This window comes from Siphateles boraxobius, unplaced genomic scaffold (genome assembly GCF_051911475.1).
Source record: "Siphateles boraxobius isolate OS27281-9 unplaced genomic scaffold, OSU_SipBor_1 25, whole genome shotgun sequence".
In the NCBI taxonomy this organism is placed as follows: Eukaryota; Metazoa; Chordata; class Actinopteri; order Cypriniformes; family Leuciscidae; genus Siphateles; species Siphateles boraxobius.
In genome coordinates this window covers 2948361-2967157 of record NW_027508866.1, presented here as the reverse complement: position 1 = coordinate 2967157, position 18797 = coordinate 2948361, and the positions used below count along the sequence as shown (strand labels likewise).

Here is an 18797-nt window from a genome sequence, read left to right as displayed (position 1 = left end):
GCACACAAAAACCCACCACAGCTATCCGAAGTTTGTCCGTTCTATGCTAACTCAGATCTTGCGGTCATTATTGCTTTGAACAAACCATCCTTGAATTTGTCGAACATCCAACTTAAATATAGCCCATTAAAGACGACCCAGGTGGGACTTGAACTCACAATCTCCAGCTCTGGAGGCTGATGCCTTATCCATTAGGCCACTGGGCCTTGTCTGGAGTTCTTTTTCCTTTGATCAGTAATTTGGCTTCAAGGGGTTTCTAACGCTCAAACAGCTACACTTTCGTATCTCGACGCCAGGTCGTGTTCCGTCTTTGAGATGGGCTTCACTGAAATTGTGGCGCCCTCCTGAAAGACTTAATGTAAAAGAGGCTCGTTGGTCTAGGGGTATGATTCTCGCTTTGGGTGCGAGAGGTCCCGGGTTCAAATCCCGGACGAGCCCGGGGATTTCAGACCAAGCAGCTAGAGCAACAAGGTTGGATCCTACCTTTTGCAGCACTGAGACAAACTCAAAACTGTCATGTTTTTGAAACCCTTACTACTGCTTGTGTTCATCTGTACTACAACATAGCCAAGATTCAGCCAGATGACAAGCGCTTATTTCCTTGCACAGAACGAACTCAGAATCGCTGCCTGCCAGGGAGTGTGGCTCCCTAACGACAAACGCTTTCTATTAAAACTAGTGCCTTCCCATTCTGTAAGAGGCCAGCATTCAGTGACTCTACAAGTGTACGCAAGTAGCCGAATCTACGAAAGCAGAGAGGAAGACTACACACAAAACAGGTGGGAAAGAGTCATGAACTTTAAATGAATCTAGTCATCGAAAAACATCATTGATACGTTTGTTTTGTCCTAGGGTCCTAGGGTCCCGAGTTCAAATCCCGGACGAGCCCAGCAGTTTCAGAACAAGCAGCCAGTCAGATGACAAGCGTTTATTTCCTGCACAGAACGTACTCTGAATCGCTGCCTGCCAGAGAGTACGGCTCCCTAACGACAAACGCTCTTATTAAAACTAGTCCCTGCTCATTCTGTTTGAGGCCAGCGTTCGGTGACTGTACAAGTGTACGCAAGTAGCCCCATCCAGCGTCAGGCAGGCTCGTTGGTCTAGTGGTATGATTCTCGCTTCGGGTGCTAGAGAGCCCGGCTTCAAATCCCGGACGAGCCCTCTCACCTTTAGTATGAGTTCAAGGGTTCTCTGACTCTGTATGCAATTGCATGTGATACCACAGGATTTTTTTTTTTCTTTTTTTAAGCTGGGTGATAAAACAAATTGTGCTCTTCTTGGTGTATGAAAGGCATTGTTTTCCCTTAGAAGTTGACAGAGAAGAAAGCTCATTCTGACGGAGAAGAAAGCTCATTCAGAAGCTCAAGCCCGCTTGAATGAGTCAGTCAGAAACTAGACTTGCTGAAGTTCTCTCTGGAGCTGAGACTCAGTGGTCCTGGTCCTCAGTGGACAAGTGTACGCAAGTAGCCGAATCTACGAAAGCAGAGAGGAAGACTACACACAAAACAGGTGGGAAAGAGTCATGAACTTTAAATGAATCTAGTCATCGAAAAACATCATTGATACGTTTGTTTTGTCCTAGGGTCCTAGGGTCCCGAGTTCAAATCCCGGACGAGCCCAGCAGTTTCAGAACAAGCAGCCAGTCAGATGACAAGCGTTTATTTCCTGCACAGAACGTACTCTGAATCGCTGCCTGCCAGAGAGTACGGCTCCCTAACGACAAACGCTCTTATTAAAACTAGTCCCTGCTCATTCTGTTTGAGGCCAGCGTTCGGTGACTGTACAAGTGTACGCAAGTAGCCCCATCCAGCGTCAGGCAGGCTCGTTGGTCTAGTGGTATGATTCTCGCTTCGGGTGCTAGAGAGCCCGGCTTCAAATCCCGGACGAGCCCTCTCACCTTTAGTATGAGTTCAAGGGTTCTCTGACTCTGTATGCAATTGCATGTGATACCACAGGATTTTTTTTTTTCTTTTTTTAAGCTGGGTGATAAAACAAATTGTGCTCTTCTTGGTGTATGAAAGGCATTGTTTTCCCTTAGAAGTTGACAGAGAAGAAAGCTCATTCTGACGGAGAAGAAAGCTCATTCAGAAGCTCAAGCCCGCTTGAATGAGTCAGTCAGAAACTAGACTTGCTGAAGTTCTCTCTGGAGCTGAGACTCAGTGAGTTGCCCAAAAATCACCCGAAGGGCAATCTGATTATGGAGGAGTTAGCCATGTTGTCCTCCCCACCTCTCAGCCCCCGCCAAAGCATTTATTTTTCTTTATCAACAACTTCATAGTCTGGCCATTTACTGCAACCCACATAGTACTTGACGTCACGTTCTGCAGCATCAGAGGCTGATGCTTTGGCAAAATTGAACTTTTTTCGCAGGTCTGTAGATGCTGTAGTGGGATTCAAAGCATTTTAAATCGCTCTTAACTGAATTACCGTGGCTCTTTTGCAGAAACGCTAAGCACGGGTATACTTGTTGTTCTGTGGAGTTTCTTTGAACAACTTTTCATTGACTTTTTGCAGCATCGGCTTAGAGCAAGCGCAACAAGCACGCCCTAGTAACAGCCTCCCTAGGTGGGAGGCTGATGCCTTTTAGTTCAAAGTCAAGCCTACGGCATAGCCTATATGCAGCTGTTTACATTTAGAGCCCGCCATTTCTGTTCCATGTATTTTTCTCCAATTACACAGCCATTTTGGTTATGTGGACAAAACAAACGTATCAATGATGTTTTTCGAAGACTAGATTAATTTAAAGTTCACGACTCTTTCCCACCTGTTTTGTGTGTAGTCTGCCTCTCTGCTTTCGTACGCAAAGCCTTCGTCGTAGGTCCAGTGCAAAAGCAAGAAGTGGCCTTTTCCCGGACGAGCCCTCTCACCTTTAGTATGAGTTCAAGGGTTCTCTGACTCTGTATGCAATTGCATGTGATACCACAGGATTTTCTTTTTCTTTTTTTAAGCTGGGTGATAAAACAAATTGTGCTCTTCTTGGTGTATGAAAGGCATTGTTTTCCCTTAGAAGTTGACAGAGAAGAAAGCTCATTCTGACGGAGAAGAAAGCTCATTCAGAAGCTCAAGCCCGCTTGAATGAGTCCAGTCAGAAGCTAGACTTGCTGAAGTTCTCTCTGGAGCTGAGACTCAGTGAGTTGCCCAAAAATCACCCGAAGGGCAATCTGATTATGGATAAGTTAGCCATGTTGTCCTCCCCACCTCTCAGCCCCCGCCAAAGCATTTACTTTTCTTTATCAACAACTTCATAGTCTGGCCATTTACTGCAACCCACATAGTACTTGACGTCACGTTCTGCAGCATCAGAGGCTGATGCTTTGGCAAAATTGAACTTTTTTCGCAGGTCTGTAGATGCTGTAGTGGGATTCAAAGCATTTTAAATCGCTCTTAACTGAATTACCGTGGCTCTTTTGCAGAAACGCTAAGCACGGGTATACTTGTTGTTCTGTGGAGTTTCTTTGAACAACTTTTCATTGACTTTTTGCAGCATCGGCTTAGAGCAAGCGCAACAAGCACGCCCTAGTAACAGCCTCCCTAGGTGGGAGGCTGATGCCTTTTAGTTCAAAGTCAAGCCTACGGCATAGCCTATATGCGGCTGTTTACATTTAGAGCCCGCCATTTCTGTTCCATGTGTTTTTCTCCAATTACACAGCCATTTTGGTTATATGGACAAAACAAACGTATGAATGATGTTTTTCGATGACTAGATTAATTTAAAGTTCATGACTCTTTCCCACCTGTTTTGTGTGTAGTCTGCCTCTCTGCTTTCGTACGCAAAGCCTTCGTCGTAGGTCCAGTGCAAAAGCAAGAAGTGGCCTTTTCCCCTTAGGCCACTGGGCCTCTTGCGCACAGTGCTTTGTGTAATTTCAGCCTGAAAGGGCACATGCACGGGCAGGCAAGAATGATTCACTGACAGTCTGACGCACACAAAACCCCACCACAGCTATCCGAAGTTTGTCCGTTCTATGCTAACTCAGATCTTGCGGTCATTATTGCTTTGAACAAACCATCCTTGAATTTGTCGAACATCCAACTTAAATATAGCCCATTAAAGACGACCCAGGTGGGACTTGAACTCACAATCTCCAGCTCCGGAGGCTGATGCCTTATCCATTAGGCCACTGGGCCTTGTCTGGAGTTCTTTTTCCTTTGATCAGTAATTTGGCCTCAAGGGGTTTCTAACGCTCAAACAACTACACTTTCGTATCTCGACGCCAGGTCGTGTTCCGTCTTTGAGATGGGCTTCACTGAATTTGTGGCGCCCTACCGAAAGACTTAATGTAAAAGAGGCTCGTTGGTCTAGGGGTATGATTCTCGCTTTGGGTGCGAGTGGTCCCGGGTTCAAATCCCGGACGAGCCCGGGGATTTCAGACCAAGCAGCGAGAGCAACAAGGTTGGATCCTTCCTTTTGCAGCACTGAGCCAAACTCAAAACTGTCATGTTTTTGAAACCCTTACTACTGCTTGTGTTCATCTGTACTACAACATAGCCAAGATTCAGCCAGGTGACAAGCGCTTATTTCCTTGCACAGAACGAACTCAGAATCGCTGCCTGCCAGGGAGTGTGGCTCCCTAACGACAAACGCTTTCTATTAAAACTAGTGCCTTCCCATTCTGTAAGAGGCCAGCATTCAGTGACTCTACAAGTGTACGCAAGTAGCCAAATCTATTGTCAGTCAGGCTCGTTGGTCTAGGGGTATGATTCTCGCTTCGGGTGCTAGAGATCCCGGCTTCAAATCCCGGACGAGCCCTCTCACCTTTAGTATGAGTTCAAGGGTTCTCTGACTCTGTATGCAATTGTATGTGATACCAGAGGATTTTTTTTTGCTTTTTTTAAGCTGGGTGATAAAACAAATTGTGCTCTTCTTGGTGTATGAAAGGCATTGTTTTCCCTTAGAAGTTGACAGAGAAGAAAGCTCATTCTGACGGAGAAGAAAGCTCATTCAGAAGCTCAAGCCCGCTTGAATGAGTCAGTCAGAAACTAGACTTGCTGAAGTTCTCTCTGGAGCTGAGACTCAGTGAGTTGCCCAAAAATCACCCGAAGGGCAATCTGATTATGGAGGAGTTAGCCATGTTGTCCTCCCCACCTCTCAGCCCCCGCCAAAGCATTTACTTTTCTTTATCAACAACTTCATAGTCTGGCCATTTACTGCAACCCACATAGTACTTGACGTCACGTTCTGCAGCATCAGAGGCTGATGCTTTGGCAAAATTGAACTTTTTTCGCAGGTCTGTAGATGCTGTAGTGGGATTCAAAGCATTTTAAATCGCTCTTAACTGAATTACCGTGGCTCTTTTGCAGAAACGCTAAGCACGGGTATACTTGTTGTTCTGTGGAGTTTCTTTGAACAACTTTTCATTGACTTTTTGCAGCATCAGCTTAGAGCAAGCGCAACAAGCACGCCCTAGTAACAGCCTCCCTAGGTGGGAGGCTGATGCCTTTTAGTTCAAAGTCAAGCCTACGGCATAGCCTATATGCGGCTGTTTACATTTAGAGCCCGCCATTTCTGTTCCATGTGTTTTTCTCCAATTACACAGCCATTTTGGTTATATGGACAAAACAAACGTATGAATGATGTTTTTCGATGACTAGATTAATTTAAAGTTCATGACTCTTTCCCACCTGTTTTGTGTGCAGTCTGCCTCTCTGCTTTCGTACGCAAAGCCTTCGTCGTAGGTCCAGTGCAAAAGCAAGAAGTGGCCTTTTCCCCTTAGGCCACTGGGCCTCTTGCGCACAGTGCTTTGTGTAATTTCAGCCTGAAAGGGCACATGCACGGGCAGGCAAGAATGATTCACTGACAGTCTGATGCACACAAAACCCCACCACAGCTATTCGAAGTTTGTCCGTTCTATGCTAACTCAGATCTTGCGGTCATTATTGCTTTGAACAAACCATCCTTGAATTTGTCGAACATCCAACTTAAATATAGCCCATTAAAGACGACCCAGGTGGGACTTGAACTCACAATCTCCAGCTCCGAAGGCTGATGCCTTATCCATTAGGCCACTGGGCCTTGTCTGGAGTTCTTTTTCCTTTGATCAGTAATTTGGCTTCAAGGGGTTTCTAACGCTCAAACAGCTACACTTTCGTATCTCGACGCCAGGTCGTGTTCCGTCTTTGAGATGGGCTTCACTGAATTTGTGGCGCCCTCCCGAAAGACTTAATGTAAAAGAGGCTCGTTGGTCTAGGGGTATGATTCTCGGTTTGGGTGCGAGAGGTCCCGGGTTCAAATAACGGACGAGCCCGGGGATTTCAGACCAAGCAGCTAGAGCAACAAGGTTGGATCCTTCCTTTTGCAGCACTGAGCCAAACTCAAAACTGTCATGTTTTTGAAACCCTTACTACTGCTTGTGTTCATCTGTACTACAACATAGCCAAGATTCAGCCAGATGACAAGCGCTTATTTCCTTGCACAGAACGAACTCAGAATCGCTGCCTGCCAGGGAGTGTGGCTCCCTAACGACAAACGCTTTCTATTAAAACTAGTGCCTTCCCATTCTGTAAGAGGCCAGCATTCAGTGACTCTACAACTGTACGCAAGTAGCCGAATCTATTGTCAGTCAGGCTCGTTGGTCTAGGGGTATGATTCTCGCTTCGGGTGCGAGAGATCCCGGGTTCAAATCCCGGACGAGCCCAGCAGTTTCAGAACAAGCAGCCAGTCAGATGACAAGCGTTTATTTCCTGCACAGAATGTACTCTGAATCGCTGCCTGCCAGAGAGTACAGCTCCCTAACGACAAACGCTCTTATTAAAACTAGTCCCTGCTCATTCTGTTTGAGGCCAGCGTTCGGTGACTGTACAAGTGTACGCAAGTAGCCCCATCCAGCATCAGGCAGGCTCGTTGGTCTAGTGGTATGATTCTCGCTTCGGGTGCTAGAGATCCCGGCTTCAAATCCCGGACGAGCCCTCTCACCTTTAGTATGAGTTCAAGGGTTCTCTGACTCTGTATGCAATTGCATGTGATACCACAGGATTTTTTTTTTCTTTTTTTAAGCTGGGTGATAAAACAAATTGTGCTCTTCTTGGTGTATGAAAGGCATTGTTTTCCCTTAGAAGTTGACAGAGAAGAAAGCTCATTCTGACGGAGAAGAAAGCTCATTCAGAAGCTCAAGCCCGCTTGAATGAGTCCGTCAGAAACTAGACTTGCTGAAGTTCTCTCTGGAGCTGAGACTCAGTGAGTTGCCCAAAAATCACCCGAAGGGCAATCTGATTATGGAGGAGTTAGCCATGTTGTCCTCCCCACCTCTCAGCCCCTGCCAAAGCATTTACTTTTCTTTATCAACAACTTCATAGTCTGGCCATTTACTGCAACCCACATAGTACTTGACGTCACGTTCTGCAGCATCAGAGGCTGATGCTTTGGCAAAATTGAACTTTTTTCGCAGGTCTGTAGATGCTGTAGTGGGATTCAAAGCATTTTAAATCGCTCTTAACTGAATTACCGTGGCGGTTTTGCAGAAACGCTAAACACGGGTATACTTGTTGTTCTGTGGAGTTTCTTTGAACAACTTTTCATTGACTTTTTGCAGCATCGGCTTAGAGCAAGCGCAACAAGCACGCCCTAGTAACAGCCTCCCTAGGTGGGAGGCTGATGCCTTTTAGTTCAAAGTCAAGCCTACGGCATAGCCTATTTGCGGCTGTTTACATTTAGAGCCCGCCATTTCTGTTCCATGTGTTTTTCTCCAATTACACAGCCATTTTGGTTATATGGACAAAACAAACGTATCAATGATGTTTTTCGATGACTAGATTAATTTAAAGTTCATGACTCTTTCCCACCTGTTTTGTGTGTAGTCTGCCTCTCTGCTTTCGTACGCAAAGCCTTCGTCGTAGGTCCAGTGCAAAAGCAAGAAGTGGCCTTTTCCCCTTAGGCCACTGGGCCTCTTGCGCACAGTGCTTTGTGTAATTTCAGCCTGAAAGGGCACATGCACGGGCAGGCAAGAATGATTCACTGACAGTCTGACGCACACAAAACCCCACCACAGCTATCCGAAGTTTGTCCGTTCTATGCTAACTCAGATCTTGCGGTCATTATTGCTTTGAACAAACCATCCTTGAATTTGTCGAACATCCAACTTAAATATAGCCCATTAAAGACGACCCAGGTGGGACTTGAACTCACAATCTCCAGCTCCGGAGGCTGATGCCTTATCCATTAGGCCACTGGGCCTTGTCTGGAGTTCTTTTTCCTTTGATCAGTAATTTGGCTTCAAGGGGTTTCTAACGCTCAAACAGCTACACTTTCGTATCTCGACGCCAGGTCGTGTTCCGTCTTTGAGATGGGCTTCACTGAATTTGTGGCGCCCTCCCGAAAGACTTAAGGTAAAAGAGGCTCGTTGGTCTAGGGGTATGATTCTCGCATTGGGTGCGAGAGGTCCCGGGTTCAAATCCCGGACGAGCCGGGGATTTCAGACCAAGCAGCTAGAGCAACAAGGTTGGATCCTTCCTTTTGCAGCACTGAGCCAAACTCAAAACTGTCATGTTTTTGAAACCCTTACTACTGCTTGTGTTCATCTGTACTACAACATAGCCAAGATTCAGCCAGATGACAAGCGCTTATTTCCTTGCACAGAATGTACTCTGAATCGTTGCCTGCGAGAGAGTACGGCTCCCTAACGACAAACGCTCTTATTAAAACTAGTCCCCTCTCATTCTGTTTGAGGCCAGCGTTCGGTGACTGTACAAGTGTACGCAAGTAGCCCCATCCAGCGTCAGGCAGGCTCGTTGGTCTAGTGGTATGTTTCTCGCTTCGGGTACTAGAGATCCCGGCTTCAAATCCCGGACGAGCCCTCTCACCTTTAGTATGAGTTCAAGGGTTCTCTGACTCTGTATGCAATTGCATGTGATACCACAGGATTTTTTTTTTCTTTTTTTAAGCTGGGTGATAAAACAAATTGTGCTCTTCTTGGTGTATGAAAGGCATTGTTTTCCCTTAGAAGTTGACAGAGAAGAAAGCTCATTCTGACGGAGAAGAAAGCTCATTCAGAAGCTCAAGCCCGCTTGAATGAGTCAGTCAGAAACTAGACTTGCTGAAGTTCTCTCTGGAGCTGAGACTCAGTGAGTTGCCCAAAAATCACCCGAAGGGCAATCTGATTATGGAGGAGTTAGCCATGTTGTCCTCCCCACCTCTCAGCCCCCGCCAAAGCATTTACTTTTCTTTATCAACAACTTCATAGTCTGGCCATTTACTGCAACCCACATAGTACTTGACGTCACGTTCTGCAGCATCAGAGGCTGATGCTTTGGCAAAATTGAACTTTTTTCGCAGGTCTGTAGATGCTGTAGTGGGATTCAAAGCATTTTAAATCGCTCTTAACTGAATTACCGTGGCTCTTTTGCAGAAACGCTAAGCACGGGTATACTTGTTGTTCTGTGGAGTTTCTTTGAACAACTTTTCATTGACTTTTTGCAGCATCGGCTTAGAGCAAGCGCAACAAGCACGCCCTAGTAACAGCCTACCTAGGTGGAGGGCTGATGCCTTTTAGTTCAAAGTCAAGCCTACGGCATAGCCTATATGCGGCTGTTTAAATTTAGAGCCCGCCATTTCTGTTCCATGTGTTTTTCTCCAATTACACAGCCATTTTGGTTATATGGACAAAACAAACGTATCAATGATGTTTTTCGATGACTAGATTAATTTAAAGTTCATGACTCTTTCCCACCTGTTTTGTGTGTAGTCTGCCTCTCTGCTTTCGTACGCAAAGCCTTCGTCGTAGGTCCAGTGCAAAAGCAAGATGTGGCCTTTTCCCCTTAGGCCACTGGGCCTCTTGCGCACAGTGCTTTGTGTAATTTCAGCCTGAAAGGGCACATGCACGGGCAGGCAAGAATGATTCACTGACAGTCTGACGCACACAAAACCCCACCACAGCTATCCGAAGTTTGTCCGTTCTATGCTAACTCAGATCTTGCGGTCATTATTGCTTTGAACAAACCATCCTTGAATTTGTCGAACATCCAACTTAAATACAGCCCATTAAAGACGACCCAGGTGGGACTTGAACTCACAATCTCCAGCTCCGGAGGCTGATGCCTTATCCATTAGGCCACTGGGCCTTGTCTGGAGTTCTTTTTCCTTTGATCAGTAATTTGGCTTCAAGGGGTTTCTAACGCTCAAACAGCTACACTTTCGTATCTCGACGCCAGGTCGTGTTCCGTCTTTGAGATGGGCATCACTGAATTTGTGGCGCCCTCCCGAAAGATTTAATGTAAAAGAGGCTCGTTGGTCTAGGGGTATGATTCTCGCTTTGGGTGCGAGAGGTCCCGGGTTCAAATCCCGGACGAGCCCGGGGATTTCAGACCAAGCAGCTAGAGCAACAAGGTTGGATCCTTCCTTTTGCAGCACTGAGCCAAACTCAAAACTGTCATGTTTTTGAAACCCTTACTACTGCTTGTGTTCATCTGTACTACAACATAGCCAAGATTCAGCCAGATGACAAGCGCTTATTTCCTTGCACAGAACGAACTCAGAATCGCTGCCTGCCAGGGAGTGTGGCTCCCTAACGACAAACGCTTTCTATTAAAACTAGTGCCTTCCCATTCTGTAAGAGGCCAGCATTCAGTGACACTACAACTGTACGCAAGTAGCCGAATCTATTGTCAGTCAGGCTCGTTGGTCTAGGGGTATGATTCTCGCTTCGGGTGCGAGAGGTCCCGGGTTCAAATCCCGGACGAGCCCAGCAGTTTCAGAACAAGCAGCCAGTCAGATGACAAGCGTTTATTTCCTGCACAGAATGTACTCTGAATCGCTGCCTGCCAGAGAGTACGGCTCCCTAACGACAAACGCTCTTATTAAAACTAGTCCCTGCTCATTCTGTTTGAGGCCAGCGTTCGGTGACTGTACAAGTGTACGCAAGTAGCCCCATCCAGCGTCAGGCAGGCTCGTTGGTCTAGTGGTATGATTCTCGCTTCGGGTGCTAGAGATCCCGGCTTCAAATCCCGGACGAGCCCTCTCACCTTTAGTATGAGTTCAAGGGTTCTCTGACTCTGTATGCAATTGCATGTGATACCACAGGATTTTTTTTTTCTTTTTTTAAGCTGGGTGATAAAACAAATTGTGCTCTTCTTGGTGTATGAAAGGCATTGTTTTCCCTTAGAAGTTGACAGAGAAGAAAGCTCATTCTGACGGAGAAGAAAGCTCATTCAGAAGCTCAAGCCCGCTTGAATGAGTCAGTCAGAAACTAGACTTGCTGAAGTTCTCTCTGGAGCTGAGACTCAGTGAGTTGCCCAAAAATCACCCGAAGGGCAATCTGATTATGGAGGAGTTAGCCATGTTGTCCTCCCCACCTCTCAGCCCCCGCCAAAGCATTTACTTTTCTTTATCAACAACTTCATAGTCTGGCCATTTACTGCAACCCACATAGTACTTGACGTCACGTTCTGCAGCATCAGAGGCTGATGCTTTGGCAAAATTGAACTTTTTTCGCAGGTCTGTAGATGCTGTAGTGGGATTCAAAGCATTTTAAATCGCTCTTAACTGAATTACCGTGGCTCTTTTGCAGAAACGCTAAGCACGGGTATACTTGTTGTTCTGTGGAGTTTCTTTGAACAACTTTTCATTGACTTTTTGCAGCATCGGCTTAGAGCAAGCGCAACAAGCACGCCCTAGTAACAGCCTACCTAGGTGGAGGGCTGATGCCTTTTAGTTCAAAGTCAAGCCTACGGCATAGCCTATATGCGGCTGTTTAAATTTAGAGCCCGCCATTTCTGTTCCATGTGTTTTTCTCCAATTACACAGCCATTTTGGTTATATGGACAAAACAAACGTATCAATGATGTTTTTCGATGACTAGATTAATTTAAAGTTCATGACTCTTTCCCACCTGTTTTGTGTGTAGTCTGCCTCTCTGCTTTCGTACGCAAAGCCTTCGTCGTAGGTCCAGTGCAAAAGCAAGATGTGGCCTTTTCCCCTTAGGCCACTGGGCCTCTTGCGCACAGTGCTTTGTGTAATTTCAGCCTGAAAGGGCACATGCACGGGCAGGCAAGAATGATTCACTGACAGTCTGACGCACACAAAACCCCACCACAGCTATCCGAAGTTTGTCCGTTCTATGCTAACTCAGATCTTGCGGTCATTATTGCTTTGAACAAACCATCCTTGAATTTGTCGAACATCCAACTTAAATATAGCCCATTAAAGACGACCCAGGTGGGACTTGAACTCACAATCTCCAGCTCCGGAGGCTGATGCCTTATCCATTAGGCCACTGGGCCTTGTCTGGAGTTCTTTTTCCTTTGATCAGTAATTTGGCTTCAAGGGGTTTCTAACGCTCAAACAGCTACACTTTCGTATCTCGACGCCAGGTCGTGTTCCGTCTTTGAGATGGGCTTCACTGAATTTGTGGCGCCCTCCCGAAAGATTTAATGTAAAAGAGGCTCGTTGGTCTAGGGGTATGATTCTCGCTTTGGGTGCGAGAGGTCCCGGGTTCAAATCCCGGACGAGCCCGGGGATTTCAGACCAAGCAGCTAGAGCAACAAGGTTGGATCCTTCCTTTTGCAGCACTGAGCCAAACTCAAAACTGTCATGTTTTTGAAACCCTTACTACTGCTTGTGTTCATCTGTACTACAACATAGCCAAGATTCAGCCAGATGACAAGCGCTTATTTCCTTGCACAGAACGAACTCAGAATCGCTGCCTGCCAGGGAGTGTGGCTCCCTAACGACAAACGCTTTCTATTAAAACTAGTGCCTTCCCATTCTGTAAGAGGCCAGCATTCAGTGACACTACAACTGTACGCAAGTAGCCGAATCTATTGTCAGTCAGGCTCGTTGGTCTAGGGGTATGATTCTCGCTTCGGGTGCGAGAGGTCCCGGGTTCAAATCCCGGACGAGTCCAGCAGTTTCAGAACAAGCAGCCAGTCAGATGACAAGCGTTTATTTCCTGCACAGAATGTACTCTGAATCGCTGCCTGCCAGAGAGTACGGCTCCCTAACGACAAACGCTCTTATTAAAACTAGTCCCTGCTCATTCTGTTTGAGGCCAGCGTTCGGTGACTGTACAAGTGTACGCAAGTAGCCCCATCCAGCGTCAGGCAGGCTCGTTGGTCTAGTGGTATGATTCTCGCTTCGGGTGCTAGAGATCCCGGCTTCAAATCCCGGACGAGCCCTCTCACCTTTAGTATGAGTTCAAGGGTTCTCTGACTCTGTATGCAATTGCATGTGATACCACAGGATTTTTTTTTTCTTTTTTTAAGCTGGGTGATAAAACAAATTGTGCTCTTCTTGGTGTATGAAAGGCATTGTTTTCCCTTAGAAGTTGACAGAGAAGAAAGCTCATTCTGACGGAGAAGAAAGCTCATTCAGAAGCTCAAGCCCGCTTGAATGAGTCAGTCAGAAACTAGACTTGCTGAAGTTCTCTCTGGAGCTGAGACTCAGTGAGTTGCCCAAAAATCACCCGAAGGGCAATCTGATTATGGAGGAGTTAGCCATGTTGTCCTCCCCACCTCTCAGCCCTTGCCAAAGCATTTACTTTTCTTTATCAACAACTTCATAGTCTGGCCATTTACTGCAACCCACATAGTACTTGACGTCACGTTCTGCAGCATCAGAGGCTGATGCTTTGGCAAAATTGAACTTTTTTCGCAGGTCTGTAGATGCTGTAGTGGGATTCAAAGCATTTTAAATCGCTCTTAACTGAATTACCGTGGCTCTTTTGCAGAAACGCTAAACACGGGTATACTTGTTGTTCTGTGGAGTTTCTTTGAATAACTTTTCATTGACTTTTTGCAGCATCGGCTTAGAGCAAGCGCAACAAGCACGCCCTAGTAACAGCCTCCCTAGGTGGGAGGCTGATGCCTTTTAGTTCAAAGTCAAGCCTACGGCATAGCCTATATGCGGCTGTTTACATTTAGAGCCCGCCATTTCTGTTCCATGTGTTTTTCTCCAATTACACAGCCATTTTGGTTATATGGACAAAACAAACGTATCAATGATGTTTTTCGATGACTAGATTAATTTAAAGTTCATGACTCTTTCCCACCTGTTTTGTGTGTAGTCTGCCTCTCTGCTTTCGTACGCAAAGCCTTCGTCGTAGGTCCAGTGCAAAAGCAAGAAGTGGCCTTTTCCCCTTAGGCCACTGGGCCTCTTGCGCACAGTGCTTTGTGTAATTTCAGCCTGAAAGATTCAGCCAGATGACAAGCGCTTATTTCCTTGCATAGAACGAACTCAGAATCGCTGCCTGCCAGGGAGTGTGGCTCCCTAACGACAAACGCTTTCTATTAAAACTAGTGCCTTCCCATTCTGTAAGAGGCCAGCATTCAGTGACTCTACAACTGTACGCAAGTAGCCGAATCTATTGTCAGTCAGGCTCGTTGGTCTAGGGGTATGATTCTCGCTTCGGGTGCGAGAGGTCCTGGGTTCAAATCCCGGACGAGCCCAGCAGTTTCAGAACAAGCAGCCAGTCAGATGACAAGCGTTTATTTCCTGCACAGAATGTACTCTGAATCGCTGCCTGCCAGAGAGTACGGCTCCCTAACGACAAACGCTCTTATTAAAACTAGTCCCCTCTCATTCTGTTTGAGGCCAGCGTTCGGTGACTGTACAAGTGTACGCAAGTAGCCCCATCCAGCGTCAGGCAGGCTCGTTGGTCTAGTGGTATGTTTCTCGCTTCGGGTACTAGAGATCCCGGCTTCAAATCCCGGACGAGCCCTCTCACCTTTAGTATGAGTTCAAGGGTTCTCTGACTCTGTATGCAATTGCATATGATACCACAGGATTTTTTTTTTCTTTTTTTAAGCTGGGTGATAAAACAAATTGTGCTCTTCTTGGTGTATGAAAGGCATTGTTTTCCCTTAGAAGTTGACAGAGAAGAAAGCTCATTCTGACGGAGAAGAAAGCTCATTCAGAAGCTCAAGCCCGCTTGAATGAGTCAGTCAGAAACTAGACTTGCTGAAGTTCTCTCTGGAGCTGAGACTCAGTGAGTTGCCCAAAAATCACCCGAAGGGCAATCTGATTATGGAGGAGTTAGCCATGTTGTCCTCCCCACCTCTCAGCCCCCGCCAAAGCATTTACTTTTCTTTATCAACAACTTCATAGTCTGGCCATTTACTGCAACCCACATAGTACTTGACGTCACGTTCTGCAGCATCAGAGGCTGATGCTTTGGCAAAATTGAACTTTTTTCGCAGGTCTGTAGATGCTGTAGTGGGATTCAAAGCATTTTAAATCGCTCTTAACTGAATTACCGTGGCTCTTTTGCAGAAACGCTAAACACGGGTATACTTGTTGTTCTGTGGAGTTTCTTTGAATAACTTTTCATTGACTTTTTGCAGCATCGGCTTAGAGCAAGCGCAACAAGCACGCCCTAGTAACAGCCTCCCTAGGTGGGAGGCTGATGCCTTTTAGTTCAAAGTCAAGCCTACGGCATAGCCTATATGCGGCTGTTTACATTTAGAGCCCGCCATTTCTGTTCCATGTGTTTTTCTCCAATTACACAGCCATTTTGGTTATATGGACAAAACAAACGTATCAATGATGTTTTTCGATGACTAGATTAATTTAAAGTTCATGACTCTTTCCCACCTGTTTTGTGTGTAGTCTGCCTCTCTGCTTTCGTACGCAAAGCCTTCGTCGTAGGTCCAGTGCAAAAGCAAGAAGTGGCCTTTTCCCCTTAGGCCACTGGGCCTCTTGCGCACAGTGCTTTGTGTAATTTCAGCCTGAAAGATTCAGCCAGATGACAAGCGCTTATTTCCTTGCATAGAACGAACTCAGAATCGCTGCCTGCCAGGGAGTGTGGCTCCCTAACGACAAACGCTTTCTATTAAAACTAGTGCCTTCCCATTCTGTAAGAGGCCAGCATTCAGTGACTCTACAACTGTACGCAAGTAGCCGAATCTATTGTCAGTCAGGCTCGTTGGTCTAGGGGTATGATTCTCGCTTCGGGTGCGAGAGGTCCTGGGTTCAAATCCCGGACGAGCCCAGCAGTTTCAGAACAAGCAGCCAGTCAGATGACAAGCGTTTATTTCCTGCACAGAATGTACTCTGAATCGCTGCCTGCCAGAGAGTACGGCTCCCTAACGACAAACGCTCTTATTAAAACTAGTCCCCTCTCATTCTGTTTGAGGCCAGCGTTCGGTGACTGTACAAGTGTACGCAAGTAGCCCCATCCAGCGTCAGGCAGGCTCGTTGGTCTAGTGGTATGTTTCTCGCTTCGGGTACTAGAGATCCCGGCTTCAAATCCCGGACGAGCCCTCTCACCTTTAGTATGAGTTCAAGGGTTCTCTGACTCTGTATGCAATTGCATATGATACCACAGGATTTTTTTTTTCTTTTTTTAAGCTGGGTGATAAAACAAATTGTGCTCTTCTTGGTGTATGAAAGGCATTGTTTTCCCTTAGAAGTTGACAGAGAAGAAAGCTCATTCTGACGGAGAAGAAAGCTCATTCAGAAGCTCAAGCCCGCTTGAATGAGTCAGTCAGAAACTAGACTTGCTGAAGTTCTCTCTGGAGCTGAGACTCAGTGAGTTGCCCAAAAATCACCCGAAGGGCAATCTGATTATGGAGGAGTTAGCCATGTTGTCCTCCCCACCTCTCAGCCCCCGCCAAAGCATTTACTTTTCTTTATCAACAACTTCATAGTCTGGCCATTTACTGCAACCCACATAGTACTTGACGTCACGTTCTGCAGCATCAGAGGCTGATGCTTTGGCAAAATTGAACTTTTTTCGCAGGTCTGTAGATGCTGTAGTGGGATTCAAAGCATTTTAAATCGCTCTTAACTGAATTACCGTGGCTCTTTTGCAGAAACGCTAAGCACGGGTATACATGTTGTTCTGTGGAGTTTCTTTGAACAACTTTTCATTGACTTTTTGCAGCATCGGCTTAGAGCAAGCGCAACAAGCACGCCCTAGTAACAGCCTCCCTAGGTGGGAGGCTGATGCCTTTTAGTTCAAAATCAAGCCTACGGCATAGCCTATATGCGGCTGTTTACATTTACAGCCCGCCATTTCTGTTCCATGTGTTTTGCTCCAATTACACAGCCATTTTGGTTATATGGACAAAACAAACGTATCAATGATGTTTTTCGATGACTAGATTAATTTAAAGTTCATGACTCTTTCCCACCTGTTTTGTGTGTAGTCTGCCTCTCTGCTTTCGTACGCAAAGCCTTCGTCGTAGGTCCAGTGCAAAAGCAAGAAGTGGCCTTTTCCCCTTAGGCCACTGGGCCTCTTGCGCACAGTGCTTTGTGTAATTTCAGCCTGAAAGGGCACATGCACGGGCAGGCAAGAATGATTCACTGACAGTCTGACGCACACAAAACCCCACCACAGCTATCCGAAGTTTGTCCGTTCTATGCTAACTCAGATCTTGCGGTCATTATTGCTTTGAACAAACCATCCTTGAATTTGTCGAACATCCAACTTAAATATAGCCCATTAAAGACGACCCAGGTGGGACTTGAACCCACAATCTCCAGCTCCGGAGGCTGATGCCTTATCCATTAGGCCACTGGGCCTTGTCTGGAGTTCTTTTTCCTTTGATCAGTAATTTGGCTTCAAGGGGTTTCTAACGCTCAAACAGCTACACTTTCGTATCTCGACGCCAGGTCGTGTTCCGTCTTTGAGATGGGCTTCACTGAATTTGTGGCGCCCTCCCGAAAGACTTAATGTAAAAGAGGCTCGTTGGTCTAGGGGTATGATTCTCGCTTTGGGTGCGAGAGGTCCCGGGTTCAAATCCCGGACGAGCCCGGGGATTTCAGACCAAGCAGCTAGAGCAACAAGGTTGGATCCTTCCTTTTGCAGCACTGAGCCAAACTCAAAACTGTCATGTTTTTGAAACCCTTACTACTGCTTGTGTTCATCTGTACTACAACATAGCCAAGATTCAGCCAGATGACAAGCGCTTATTTCCTTGCACAGAACGAACTCAGAATCGCTGCCTGCCAGGGAGTGTGGCTCCCTAACGACAAACGCTTTCTATTAAAACTAGTGCCTTCCCATTCTGTAAGAGGCCAGCATTCAGTGACTCTACAACTGTACGCAAGTAGCCGAATCTATTGTCAGTCAGGCTCGTTGGTCTAGGGGTATGATTCTCGCTTCGGGTGCGAGAGGTCCCGGGTTCAAATCCCGGACGAGCCCAGCAGTTTCAGAACAAGCAGCCAGTCAGATGACAAGCGTTTATTTCCTGCACAGAATGTACTCTGAATCGCTGCCTGCCAGAGAGTACGGCTCCCTAACGACAAACGCTCTTATTAAACCTAGTCCCTGCTCATTCTGTTTGAGGCCAGCGTTCGGTGACTGTACAAGTGTACGCAAGTAGCCCCATCCCGCGTCAGGCGGTCTAGTGGTATGATTCTCGCTTCGGGTGCTAGAGATCTCGGCTTCAAATCCCGGACGAGCCCTCTCACCTTTAGTATGAGTTCAAGGGTTCTCTGACTCTGTATGCAATTGCATGTGATACCACAGGATTTTTTTTTTCTTTTTTTAAGCTGGGTGATAAAACAAATTGTGCTCTTCTTGGTGTATGAAAGGCATTGTTTTCCCTTAGAAGTTGACAGAGAAGAAAGCTCATTCTGACGGAGAAGTAAGCTCATTCAGAAGCTCAAGCCCGCTTGAATGAGTCAGTCAGAAACTAGACTTGCTGAAGTTCTCTCTGGAGCTGAGACTCAGTGAGTTGCCCAAAAATCACCCGAAGGGCAATCTGATTATGGAGGAGTTAGCCATGTTGTCCTCCCCACCTCTCAGCCCCCGCCAAAGCATTTACTTTTCTTTATCAACAACTTCATAGTCTGGCCATTTACTGCAACCCACATAGTACTTGACGTCACGTTCTGCAGCATCAGAGGCTGATGCTTTGGCAAAATTGAA

The 18797-nt window shown here is 46.4% G+C and overlaps 19 non-coding genes across 19 annotated transcripts; 12 read left to right on the top strand and 7 right to left on the bottom strand.

Annotated features, from left to right (window-relative positions):
- Window positions 1-133: 133 nt before the first annotated feature.
- Window positions 134-206, bottom strand: trnaw-cca (transfer RNA tryptophan (anticodon CCA)). The gene has a single exon. It is a non-coding gene; the product is annotated as a tRNA-Trp (tRNA).
- A 160-nt stretch (window positions 207-366) lies between these two features.
- On the top strand, window positions 367-438 carry trnap-ugg (transfer RNA proline (anticodon UGG)). Its single transcript has one exon. It is a non-coding gene; the product is annotated as a tRNA-Pro (tRNA).
- A 3614-nt stretch (window positions 439-4052) lies between these two features.
- On the bottom strand, window positions 4053-4125 carry trnar-ccg (transfer RNA arginine (anticodon CCG)). The gene has a single exon. It is a non-coding gene; the product is annotated as a tRNA-Arg (tRNA).
- A 160-nt stretch (window positions 4126-4285) lies between these two features.
- trnap-ugg (transfer RNA proline (anticodon UGG)) lies at window positions 4286-4357 on the top strand. The gene has a single exon. It is a non-coding gene; the product is annotated as a tRNA-Pro (tRNA).
- A 1580-nt stretch (window positions 4358-5937) lies between these two features.
- On the bottom strand, window positions 5938-6010 carry trnar-ucg (transfer RNA arginine (anticodon UCG)). Its single transcript has one exon. It is a non-coding gene; the product is annotated as a tRNA-Arg (tRNA).
- A 550-nt stretch (window positions 6011-6560) lies between these two features.
- trnap-cgg (transfer RNA proline (anticodon CGG)) lies at window positions 6561-6632 on the top strand. The gene has a single exon. It is a non-coding gene; the product is annotated as a tRNA-Pro (tRNA).
- Window positions 6633-8094: 1462 nt separating this feature from the next.
- trnar-ccg (transfer RNA arginine (anticodon CCG)) lies at window positions 8095-8167 on the bottom strand. Its single transcript has one exon. It is a non-coding gene; the product is annotated as a tRNA-Arg (tRNA).
- Window positions 8168-8327: 160 nt separating this feature from the next.
- Window positions 8328-8399, top strand: trnap-ugg (transfer RNA proline (anticodon UGG)). The gene has a single exon. It is a non-coding gene; the product is annotated as a tRNA-Pro (tRNA).
- Window positions 8400-9977: 1578 nt separating this feature from the next.
- Window positions 9978-10050, bottom strand: trnar-ccg (transfer RNA arginine (anticodon CCG)). Its single transcript has one exon. It is a non-coding gene; the product is annotated as a tRNA-Arg (tRNA).
- Window positions 10051-10210: 160 nt separating this feature from the next.
- On the top strand, window positions 10211-10282 carry trnap-ugg (transfer RNA proline (anticodon UGG)). The gene has a single exon. It is a non-coding gene; the product is annotated as a tRNA-Pro (tRNA).
- Window positions 10283-10600: 318 nt separating this feature from the next.
- Window positions 10601-10672, top strand: trnap-cgg (transfer RNA proline (anticodon CGG)). Its single transcript has one exon. It is a non-coding gene; the product is annotated as a tRNA-Pro (tRNA).
- A 1462-nt stretch (window positions 10673-12134) lies between these two features.
- trnar-ccg (transfer RNA arginine (anticodon CCG)) lies at window positions 12135-12207 on the bottom strand. The gene has a single exon. It is a non-coding gene; the product is annotated as a tRNA-Arg (tRNA).
- Window positions 12208-12367: 160 nt separating this feature from the next.
- Window positions 12368-12439, top strand: trnap-ugg (transfer RNA proline (anticodon UGG)). Its single transcript has one exon. It is a non-coding gene; the product is annotated as a tRNA-Pro (tRNA).
- Window positions 12440-12757: 318 nt separating this feature from the next.
- On the top strand, window positions 12758-12829 carry trnap-cgg (transfer RNA proline (anticodon CGG)). The gene has a single exon. It is a non-coding gene; the product is annotated as a tRNA-Pro (tRNA).
- Window positions 12830-14298: 1469 nt separating this feature from the next.
- trnap-cgg (transfer RNA proline (anticodon CGG)) lies at window positions 14299-14370 on the top strand. The gene has a single exon. It is a non-coding gene; the product is annotated as a tRNA-Pro (tRNA).
- A 1469-nt stretch (window positions 14371-15839) lies between these two features.
- Window positions 15840-15911, top strand: trnap-cgg (transfer RNA proline (anticodon CGG)). Its single transcript has one exon. It is a non-coding gene; the product is annotated as a tRNA-Pro (tRNA).
- Window positions 15912-17373: 1462 nt separating this feature from the next.
- Window positions 17374-17446, bottom strand: trnar-ccg (transfer RNA arginine (anticodon CCG)). Its single transcript has one exon. It is a non-coding gene; the product is annotated as a tRNA-Arg (tRNA).
- A 160-nt stretch (window positions 17447-17606) lies between these two features.
- Window positions 17607-17678, top strand: trnap-ugg (transfer RNA proline (anticodon UGG)). Its single transcript has one exon. It is a non-coding gene; the product is annotated as a tRNA-Pro (tRNA).
- Window positions 17679-17996: 318 nt separating this feature from the next.
- trnap-cgg (transfer RNA proline (anticodon CGG)) lies at window positions 17997-18068 on the top strand. The gene has a single exon. It is a non-coding gene; the product is annotated as a tRNA-Pro (tRNA).
- Window positions 18069-18797: the final 729 nt, after the last annotated feature.